Source organism: Clarias gariepinus, chromosome 21 (assembly GCF_024256425.1).
Source record: "Clarias gariepinus isolate MV-2021 ecotype Netherlands chromosome 21, CGAR_prim_01v2, whole genome shotgun sequence".
Classification (NCBI taxonomy): Eukaryota; Metazoa; Chordata; class Actinopteri; order Siluriformes; family Clariidae; genus Clarias; species Clarias gariepinus.
Window position 1 is genome coordinate 20,336,195 of NC_071120.1, and position 10,135 is coordinate 20,346,329.

Genomic DNA, 10,135 nt, shown 5'->3' on the forward strand with positions numbered 1-10,135 from the left:
CATATACAGTATGTACTGTATGCATGCCTTTTAGATTCATAGAACAGGGAAGTGGTTGGGCTTGCACCAGTTTCTCCATCTCTTACATCTGTCTCTTATGAGCTGTGTGTTAAATTTGTGTAATGTTTTAAATTCCAAATGCAATACATACTTGATTTATGCAGAATTATTCTAATTAAGCGTTTTGCATAAAAACCCTATAATGTATTATTATTATTATTATTATTATTATTATTATTATTATTATTATAAGCAGTATATATCTTCTTACCCACAGTTACCAAAATCTAAATTTCCGATCTTTTGGTAAGCTGTGATGTATTATCACCTACAGAATTAGTGGCAACCTTTAAGAGCATTTACAAATCTGATATAAAATTACACTTGGCATGTAATGAATATTGTTTCTCGATTAAACAATTAGACAGAGTCCAACCAGGATGTATTCTTGCATCACAAACAGATTTCCAAGGATAGGCTTGGATCCATGATTACCCAATGAAACAGTCAAATATTTATATTTATAAGGAGGTGTCAATGTTTAAAAGTATGTCATATCAGTAATATCATGGAGTTACAAACTGTTGCACTAAAGAAGCTCTTCTGACATATATACAGTATGTATATCTTACCTGTTGATACAGGGCACTTACTATTATTATTATTATTATTATTATTATTATTATTATTATTTATAATAATTAATAATTGTGCTAGCAAAGTGTTTTATTAAGAGCCTATATTAATGGAAGCTGACTAGTCTCTAGTGTTTAATTTTAAACAAAATCCCAAAAGTACCCAAAATTCGCCCAATCTGGTGTATAAACTGTCCTCCTGGCAAACAAGGTTCAAGATTTTTTTTACTGACTGTCACTTGTTTTAATAAATCTCCTGTAACACTCAGTGTAACTAGAAAACCAATAAATATTCTGAAACTGTATTTTAATCCAGTATTCCGAGTAGTCACATGGTCCTGTTGACTTAAGAAGATGCCTCTCTCATTACAGTCAGGTCTTTACCTTATGAAAGCATGCTTATCTTTTTTTAGCATATAGATCAGCCATTGGCAGGCATTTGCACTCAAAGCAAATACCTCCGGTTCACATAGCAGGGGCACTCAGTTATACTGAACATGTTGGTGTCAACAGTTCAATCGCTAACAATGCTATGCACAGCTGTTGTAATCCAACAGTGCTACTTAGCAAAACCACAGAGGAACATAAATTATCCAAGCTCATGAGATGCACCAATCCTTTACACGTCACTATTAATATTGATGCTATTAATATGTGTAGATGGTCATGTTGTCTTTGCTACATCGTGCCAAGCTGACATGTTTGAATGCTAGTGATGTAAACCTTGCGGACATGCACATCTTTAAATGGGTTACAAAATGTACTATGAGGTTGTTGCATTGCATTTTGTCATGACTCTTGCATTAGCATCCTCTTGTATTAATCATTATGGAGATGCTGCTTTTAGCTTCTTGACCACCGAGTAAAATTACAGCCACTTGGAAATCCAGCGTAAAACTATACAGAGCTAATCTTTTGCTGGACTCGTCTGGACTCTACTTGCCAGTAGAGACAGATAGGGATTGAGCCCTGATTTACAGGGCTGGGGAAGTCCCGTAGTGCAAAGTAAACCATCAATTTGGTTTTCCACAGCAAATGAGATGCAGCTAAATATCCAAGATATATTTTAAAATAAGGTTAACATATGGCATCACATTCCTATTGTGTATTGTGGCCATAATATTCTAATAGATATCATAATATTCATCTGGAGCAAGAATGATAAGAATATAAAGGTCAGGGTGTCTTATGTCATGCTTTTTTAAAATCCAGCACACGAAGATCAGAAAGGCAATGACGCTACGTCAGAAAGAACATTTACTTTGACTCAAAGCTGTCTAACATAGAAAAAATGTGAAAGGCTAATATTGAAATAAAGGTGTGTACAAGGCAGCACGGTGGCTTAATGATTAGCACTGTCGTCTTGAACCTCCAGTGTCCAGATACAATTCCATGCCAGGTTTGTTCCCCCCTCTGCGTGCATGGGCTTTGCATGTTCTACCCATGCTTGGTGGGTTTTCTCCGGTACTCCCATTTCAGCCCACAGTCCAAAGACATGCTAATAAGACTAACTGTTTTTTCCAAAAGTGACCATGGTGTGTGTGTCCTGGTATAGGCTCCAGGCCCCCCGCAACTCTGTATACAGGATAAAGCGGTATAGACAATGAGTGAGAGTGAGTGAGGTATGAATAACTCCAAAGGTGTACCTTAAAAATACAGCAAAGCTTCTCAAAGTCCAGATTCTAGTCCAGATCCGAACCACTTGGCAAGTCAATACAGGCCCAGCCCACACCTCAAATTAGGAATGTAATAATTCAATGTAATGAAGTATATGTTTCTACTTTAAAATGCAACTGTTTCACAGGCATCGATTTGCATGCAACCTGTGTCATTTCTTTTGCAATTTGGAACATATTTATGACTTGAAACTATTAACACTTTAATGTATGCTTTAAACTTAAGGCTGCCTTGTTTAAACATCTGACTGCCACCAAGTTGTGGCATTTTTCCACTTGAATGTATTTTGTCAAAGACTGCCGTAAAAAAAGTAATTTTCCTATCACCAACAGTTCAGGACCTTTTAATTGAATAAGAATCAGATACGGACCATTAAATATTAATTTTGAGAACCCAATTCAATTTAGCATTTTATTGTAAAAGTATGGAACAGCCATTAAGATTATTGTTGTTAGCATTATTAAACAACGTTAACTCTGGGACCTCATCGCTGTATCCCCAAATTACACAAACAACTTTCTACTGGAAAGACTAGTCCACTAAAAGTGTTAAACAACAGAGTTGTGACTACATTTGAAGAGGCTAATGACACCTATACAATTTTTTTTTCAAAATATTACCTACATTCTTTTCACACTTGCAACATTCAACATTTCTCATGAGACAAATTGTATAATAAAATAAAGGTTCGATTAGCAGTGTGGTTAACATTCACATGGGGTTGTTATCATTGTTGGTCTTTCGGCTGCTATTTGCAAGAAGTCACCAGAGCAGACCATCCAGTTCGCACACATACAAACTTGGCAAAGGTTTTACGCCGGATGCTCTTCCTGACGCAACCCATTCCATTTTATCCAGGCTTGGGACCGGCACCTCATCCAGTGGCTGCATGGCAGGCGGAACATCTACCACTAAACCACCAGTGCCCTGGTTAGCATTCATATGGGGTTATTTATATAATTTTTTTTCAACTGCTTCAAAATTCTCATGGGATAAGATTGCCTGAATAGTAGTCTGCATGCTGTAGTTACCAAGAGAGAGATATTTTTTATATTCAACAGAGTATTTTTATACAGTACCAGTCAAAGTCATTTGTATAGAGTTCCCCTGCATTTGTAAAACCCATCAAGCACCGTGATGAAACCGGCTATTATGAAAACCTTCTCAGGAAAGCAAGACCGAAACTTACCCCTGCTGCAGAGGAGAAGTTCATTTAGACTTACCGGCTTCAGAAATCACCAATTAACAAACAGCACCTCAGATGTCAGATGTCGTTTTGCAGGCTTTGCAGAAGTCCCGAGTTTAGTTCCCACCCAATGCCCAAATCCTCTGGTTCCAAGCCCAGATAAAAGAGATAAAAGAGAGGGCCGCATCAGGAAGGGCATTCAGCATAAAACCTGCTTCACCAAGTTGTGTGCGTATCAGATGGTCCACTGTGACCACCCCACGAGGGGAGCAACCAAAAGACAAACAACATGAACGCTTTACAGAGCATCAGTAGCAGACACATCTCAATAATAACTATTCAAAGTATATTATTGTATATTTCAGTGCATTCAGTACTGTTTTACAATGTGGAAAGAAATAAAAATCAGGAAAGATTATAAAAATAGAAGGTGTGGCCAAACATTCGACTGGTAGTTTACACCAAGCATGCTCCACACTTGTTACTACTAACAACTGCACTATACTGTGGTTTGTTGAGGTTTGTCTTATATTTCGAACAAGTAGATGCTGTAAATAAGACCCTTTACATGACATGCAACATTACATGTGCTGAATTGGTCAGAAGGTGTTGATAAAGTTGTTATAACAACAGCTCAGACAATAGTGCCAGCTTAGACAATAGAATTTACATAATACTGTATTAATGTGTTAAATTTAATATTAAATATTATACTAAATACAGTAACACTTTTTTTATAGTAGCGCAATGTGACAGACACTTGACCCAATCTATATAATAAATAACAGATTTATTAAAACAACGGTTTAATTAAACTGAGGAAAACTTTAAAGCATGATGAAGGCGTCTGAAAAGAAATTTTTGTTTAATGTGTATTTCAGGAGAAAAGCAGAAAAAAGTAAGGATTCTTTATAGCTGTAACACTTTTGAAGAAAGACTTTTTATTTACTCTTCTTAACTTTACTGTTACTTTATATCCTCTACATAAGTGTAATTTATTTAATACATCTGATGTTATGTACATGTAATAGCACTTCAAACGCTTTTCTTTAAACCCACCTTGCATTAGCTTCTCAGTCCAGCCATAATAATGGCTTCAATAAGTTCTTCTTTCCACACAGAGATCTTAAAAATTATCGAAAAAAAAAAAAATTAAGTGTGAAAAAAATTGTGCAAAAATGAATTACATTGTTCATAATGTTCCTAAATTGTGTGTTCTGAGTGTAATAAAATACTGCTGTTGAAAAATCATGACTAATAACTAATGATAAGTAATCATGCCATGCCAGAAGTTCCCATCCTGACAGTTTCCCATCACTGGCTAAGGCCTGGATTCGACAGGTGCCGCTGTCCATAAAGACTGAACAGGTGCTTCTTTATTCTTCATCAAACGAACCAGGCTGTAGTCAAAGCAGTGTAGTCATTCCCACACATTAATGGACCGGCGCTTTTGTCCCATGCACATGTTGAGATCTTTCGCACTGATTAAATGCTTGGTTGATCCACAGACTGTTTTGACACAACCCACTCAAACTGAGTCGGGTCTCACTGGCATTGCTCAGGCATTTAGGGATGGGGTGGGGGGGCAGGGTGAGACACTTTGACCTCTAAAGCTCAAAAATATGTTTGTGGGTTGAAAGGGAGAAGGGGATCGGACGCAGAATCCCGTTCTCCTGTTCCGCCTTGCCAAGGCGGAATGTTCCAGATGACTGAGGCCGTGTTCACAGAGTCAGAAGGGCTGAGGAGCAGTTCTGAGAATTGTAATTGTATACAGCAGTCGAGGCCTGTTTTGAGTGCACATGGCATTATTAATGCAGTCCATGGCACAAAATTTATAATGAACTTCCAAAAAATGAGTATAAAAAAACTATTAATGATACTTGGTGGATATCAGAACCATCAAATTGTATTCCTAGGAGAAGCAAAGCATTAAGAAAGTTGAAAGCTTTGACTGATCTGCGATATAACAATTTATTTAAATAATGATAAAGATAAAAGTAATCTAAGAGAATTGGGCCATGCAGCTATTACCGTTCCTGAAACATACAGTTTATCTATTCAGGTCTTTCTTAATCTTGATTCTTGACTGTTAGCTTTTAAATCCTTGCTCCTAAGATATTTACCCATCAATTTAAAAAATAAATGTTTTCTTAGGGAACATTTTTCAAAATTGTTTAAATTATACAATGATTACCGCACAAGCAGTTGTAATTGCTTCTTACCTGTGGGTTTCCACAAGGTTCTATTTTAAGACCTCCTACTCATCTCATTGTACACGCTGCTCCATGCTATATTTCTGCTTCCTCCAAATGTCAGGACTTTGTTGACAGGCTAATAGTGTCTAGAAATTTCTATATGGATGTTTCAAAACATTCTGTAGCCTAATCAGGACTCAACCTAGTTAATGATACTTGGTATTAAGTTTCACAGAAAAGTATTCATGGGGAAATTAGATCCTTTTGCTTCATTTATCAAATGTAGAATTCAACACATGGGTGTAATTTTAGATTCCAAGCTGGTTTAGCACTTAAATAACCGAAAGGTTGGGTTCTATAATGTAGGAAACATTGCTATGGTTAGATGTTTTTTTTTTTTTTTTCAAATAAAAAAAAACAATAAGATAATAAAATCTAAATGACAATAATATATATACATATATATATATATATATATATATATATATATATATATATATATATATACTGTATATATAACAATATAACACCATAAATTGTTAACACTGTGTTCACTTTTGAGAGTGAGATAGAGAGAATGATTACTGACACTGATCCTTCGTTCCAAATCCTTTCTTAAATCGTCCATATACAGGTCTGAATGTCCGTTTCTGTCCCAGCATTTAATCTGAGATCTGCTCATTTTTGTCTTGTAGAAATACCATCAGTCAAATAATATTAATAGTAATTAATAAAGTATTATTTTTGTTTTGTTGTGTACCTACTGTAAATGAAACTTTTAATTAGGCAGGCAGGCTTAAATCGTTAGGTTATTTAACAATATTTAATTAAAGTTCTTTATCTGTCCTAGAGTACATTTTAATTTTACTCTTTATTTTTTATTTGTTCAAACGTCTTTACATTTACATTTTTATTTCATCATTTATTTTCTTTTTACCTTTTGTTAAATGACATTACTTTATTTAGTACAATTTAGTGAACAGCACTGTTGCAGCACATTGTGTATACAATGACCAGGTAATTATTATTATTATTATTATTATTATTATTATTATTATTATTATTATTAATATCAGTAGTTTCCTTCAGGAGCTCTGGTTTTCTCTCACAATCCAAAGACATGCAGATTAGGCTAACTGGCATACCCAAATTTCCCATAGTGTGTGAATGTGTGTACCTGTATGTGTGCCCTGTGATGGATTGGCACCCCGTCCAGGGTCTCCTGAGGTATAGGCTCTAGGCCCCCTGCGCAGTATATACAAGATAGAGTGGTATAGATGGTAATAATTAATTGAGTATTAGCAGTGGTAGTAACAGGAGTAGTATTGATTGTTGTTATTGTTTTTCTGTTTTTTATTTTTTTATTTTTGGTTTTATGGCCACTAAAGCTTTTTTATTGTAGAATTGGATGCAAACAAGCTTTGGTTTATTTCACTTCATGTAATTCAACTTGATTTCTATGCCTTAGGCTAAATGAATAATTCCTTGAACTATTTTTTATCTGTCTAGTTGTAACATGGAAGCCAAAAGAAAAAAAATATTCTGCTGATGGGATGATGCATGTACAAATAGAAGATCCATTTAGAAGATGCTTTAGTCTAGCAACATGTAAGTGCTGTTACTTTGCATGAGTGTATTTTAACTGGCTATAGGGTAATAACTCTTCTAAACACTATAATGGAGCATCCGTCCTCATGAAGATCAGACGAGGGTTTTAACATTGTCCAGACACCATTGTGTGTGTGACAGCGCCTTCAAACTCATCTCTTCCAATTTGCTTTGTTGGTGTGCAGATAATGATCAGCCATGCCAAAGTAAGACAAACGGATTTTTCGGGGATGGTGAAAGTCCATCATAAAGCCTCTGAGGCAGCTAAAAGCCAGGAGCATTGATGAATCAGTCAGGCCAGTGGTTGTTTATACACATCTGGCGAATTACCTCACTCAAGTCACTGGAGGATCTAACAGGAACAAATGACGATTACAATTTAGGAAGTAAACAGTCTCACACTGTTAACATTAAAGTCATCAATCAGGAGTTCTACAACGTGTGAAACAAAAAGGCATCAGCTTCTTAGTCATTCTGTGACTAAAATGGGAATGTTTTCATGACATATTATTTTAAAACTGTTGTACATTCTGGTTAGATTCTGAAAGTTTAAACTACAAGAAAGTTCAACTAACAAAAAAAAAGCAAGAAAGTTCAAACTATAAAAACTACAAAGTGACAGCAAATGCATTAAAGGGTAAAAGATATGATTTTAGAACAGTTAAAACCCAAAAGATACATCCACTTTACATTATTATAAATAGATATTCCTTTTAACAAAACATTTACTTTTGTAACACTATGTACAGTACAATACAGTACAGTAATGTGTACATATCTTAGTGATGCTTTAAGCCCGGGTAATGTTTTGCTTTCTGTTTCTTCAGTAACCTTCAGCTGTGCCTGATGTATCCTTAGATTCCTGCCCTTGTCTAACAGAAGTGAAACCCGATGTGATCCTCTGTTGTTAAAGCGTGTCTGTCTCAAGGCTTATAATAGAGTATTGTGCTTTCTGATATGCTTTTCTGCTCATCACAGTTGTGTAGAGTGGATATTTGAATTAGTGTAGACTCCTGGTCAGCTTAAACCAGCTTGACCATTCTCCTCAGAGCTCACATCAACAAGGCATTTCCATCTACTGTACTTACTGTTTTTTTTTTTCCCCAACCATTCTGTTTTAGAGACTGTTGATAAAAATCCAAGTCGTTTCTTATAAACTTCTTAAATACTCATACCAGCTTGGCACCAACAATCATAGCATTGAAATCAAATTATTTTTGCATTATGATGTTTGAAATAAACATTAAAATAAATTATTCATTTGTATGTGCATGGTTTTATGCACTGCACATCTAGATAATTAGGTATATGGTGATGGTAAGAATACAGTTAACAGTATATACAAAATGTATTTTGTTAATAGCATGTTTGATGTATTAATGCAGAATCTTTTGAATTTATATTAATTTCAGTATATTTAAAAAATGCATACCATATATAATACTCTTTTGTAAGACTGTGAAATGCAGTACTAAAGAATATTAAGCAACATATGCAAATGACAGGAAATAATGAATAATTTTACAGTGTGTAATGATTTTAAAAGGTTTATTAAGCAACCCTTGAAATCTTTAGTGTTCACAGTAGCAACCTGCTGTCCAAAGCACTTGGCCTCCCTAAGCTCTGGCTGCATGGGTTGGATCATTATGGCTCATGAGCACTGCAGGTTCTTTGTCATGTGGTTCTACAAATCTGGGATGACCAATGTTTGATTTCCGTAGATAAATGCATTTATATACTTTTATATTGACTGATTATTAATGATGTATACAGGCATGGGAGTTTAAAACTTGGCCCCAGATCTGTGGAGATGGGGTTTGCATGTTCCCTTTATAGTTCCCTTTACAAAATCTGGTTGTATGCATGTGTTGTATTCTGAATTTGGTGCTAGTTGAGGTGCCTAGTTTTTATTCAGTGCTGCATAATAAGACCAGAATAAGACTGGCCATGCAAATCTCAGAATCCGAGGCTTTGTCAACAAAATAAAGATGCAGCACTGTACTGTATGCAAAGTAATAATACGAAAGTTGGAAGTGATTAAAATAGGACAAAAACAGGTTATAGGTAACATGGTGTGCACTGGGTACAGTTGCAGATGCAAACCTGAATTTGAGTTTATGTACAAAATATTGTATATTTCCATATTGACATGGGTTTTATACTCTGGTTTAAAAAAAATCTCTAAATGGATTGTGTACTCTACTGTCATCTTGCGTTTAATTGCTTATGTAGCACTTATGTATTTTTTATATGGTTATGTAAAACCACAAATGTAAATTATTTATGCTTTATAAATAACATGCATTATTATTATTATTATTATTAATAAATCCCCTCTAGGATGATTCATGAATGAGTGTTTGCATGGTGCTCTGCATTTCACTGTGTCCCATTGGGGGTTATTTACAGGACATATTCTGTATCCACTTTAACCTTGTCCAGGAAAAAAAGGTCAATCAACCTATAAAACATGGTGAAGTTTCTTGACCACACATAGGACCACTGAGGGAACCAGGGCAGACATTTTAAAGTGTATTAGGAAGGTTTGTGGAAAGAAAATGCATTTAAAACAAGTGTCAACTTAGCAAATAGATGCACATGAACTGTAAGCATTGTGTCCCTTGTGTGTTAGGAGGCATAGGAGAGCCAGGCGCGCATCGTGTCTACAGTACTTACGACTTTCTCATGATCTTAAGCTTGGACGCAGAGAAAGTTCACCTCGATAGGAAACCCCCTGTAGAGCGTCGTGTCTTAAGAATTCGGATTCACACGTGGTGTAAACAAGCGCGTAAACACGTGCGTACAGTAAAGGGGTAGTTTTGGGGATGGACGGG